Source organism: Berghia stephanieae, chromosome 1, assembly GCF_034508935.2.
Source record: "Berghia stephanieae isolate SIO BIC M18660-M18661 chromosome 1, UCSD_Bste_1.3, whole genome shotgun sequence".
In the NCBI taxonomy this organism is placed as follows: domain Eukaryota; kingdom Metazoa; phylum Mollusca; class Gastropoda; order Nudibranchia; family Aeolidiidae; genus Berghia; species Berghia stephanieae.
The window spans coordinates 105971639-105973344 of record NC_088360.1 but is presented as its reverse complement, the minus strand read 5'-3'; the positions used below and the strand labels follow the sequence as shown (position 1 = coordinate 105973344).

At 37.3% G+C, this 1706-nt stretch overlaps 1 protein-coding gene across 1 annotated transcript in view; it reads right to left on the bottom strand.

Annotated features, from left to right (window-relative positions):
• The window catches only part of LOC144965136 (uncharacterized), a 58170-nt gene extending 57025 nt beyond the window's left edge, over positions 1–1145 (bottom strand). Inside the window, exon 1 of the mRNA XM_078900116.1 lies at positions 960–1145. The gene's annotated coding sequence lies outside the window, so the exon portion shown is untranslated. The remainder of the gene's footprint in view (positions 1–959) is intronic.
• Between the last annotated feature and the right edge of the window lie 561 nt (positions 1146–1706).

Genomic DNA, 1706 nt, shown 5'->3' with positions numbered 1-1706 from the left:
ATTAAGTCATACAAAATCAATGTCAGAGCGATGTGGAGAAATATGAATGGGTATTGACTATTTGTGTGGGAAAGGGGGGGGGGGCAGGTTCCTTTTTAACATTTTTTAAACATTTTTAAAATTGAGCTTTATATAGCGCAATATCCACTAAATGTGCTCAAAGCGCTTTACAAGGGGTAAACATGTAGGATGGGACATGCCGCCTGTTAGGCGATATTACAATTTTTCAGACAAAGACACTTCTGTTAACGGCCAGGTACTCATTTTACACCTGAGTACGTTGAGAGAATGTGAGTGATGAGCCTTTTCCAAAGACTCAACTATGCGCCGAGCGCCAGGCTCGAACCCAGGACCTTCCGATACGAAAGCAAGTGTCATACCACTAGACCACATAGCCGCACAGATTCGAAAGTGAGCGTGAAGACCACTTAAGCCGCATATCTACACTAAAGTGATAGATCAAACGCAAAATAATCCTAAATATTCCTATATCTAACCAAAAAACAAACAACTCCCAATTTTTTTTCACGTACACACACACAAAAAATTTCCCACAGACAGGGATTTGAATCAGACCTCAGCCTAACGTTATCTCTCCAGTCTTTAGTTTTGGGTCAAATTGTCATTCAAGCAGAAGAAGAAAGATACAAATTATGGTGAGTAGAAGTACTAATACCATACCATATATAATAATCTTACAGGAGGGGTAGTATAAACGTATTATTGCATCTCGCTGTAATGATTAAACTCGCTATATTTTTATCGTGCAATAGCACATACTCACAATCTCGTTGTGTTATTGGGCACGTTAAAAATAACTCGCTTATTAAATACAAAGAGATGAAAGAATCGAATCGTATATTATTTCAATCCGAACTCTTTAATAATAATCATCAGAAAATAATAACAGATATAGAAATTTATGAGATATATAGAATTCTCCATAATCACTCACTCACCCTCATTTTGAAAGCCAGTCGTAGAGACATCGACTCCATAATTTGCAAACGATTACGAAGCAAACAATCCAGGCACCATTAGTAACGGTGGCTTTGTAATCGAGACGGCAAACGTTGTGAACGAACAAACGACCCAACGGTGAGATACGACTAAACTGCTCACCGCGACCTGGCCCCCGCCCGTGTGACAAGAAAACAATGTGACTCACGCAACCAACCAATCAGGAGAAGGAATGTGGCCAGTCCTATTCTGGCGTACCTACTTTGAAAAAACGCGTTTTTTTTTTTTTTTTTTTTTTTTTTTTTTTTTTTTTTGGCCAGAAAACTCGTCCCTTCAAATATCGAGCGATTAAAATGATCCTCTGGCCAAAATTCCAAATACGTTTTTTTTGTGGGGTATTTGTTTTTTGTTCTTTTTTTTTTTTTTTTTTTTTTTTTTTTTTTTTTTGTTTATGTCTGTTTTTTTGTTGTTTTTTTTTTGTTTGCTTGCTTTTTATTTTAATTTGGGGGGGGGGGGGGGGGGGTTGGAATACACCAGAATGATGTAACACTAAAACAAAATGTCCTTTTTCAGTTATTTTATTTTATCAGAAAATGTTGACTTTATTACTCGCCAATAAGCACCTCCAGCTAAAATCTTGACTGCACCGGCATTCGATCTCCGTCCCTTTGAGCTTAACCAACTGAGCTATCGGGATCTCCCGTTTAGTTTTAAACCTTAGACTTTTTTTTTAAATAGTCTCATTT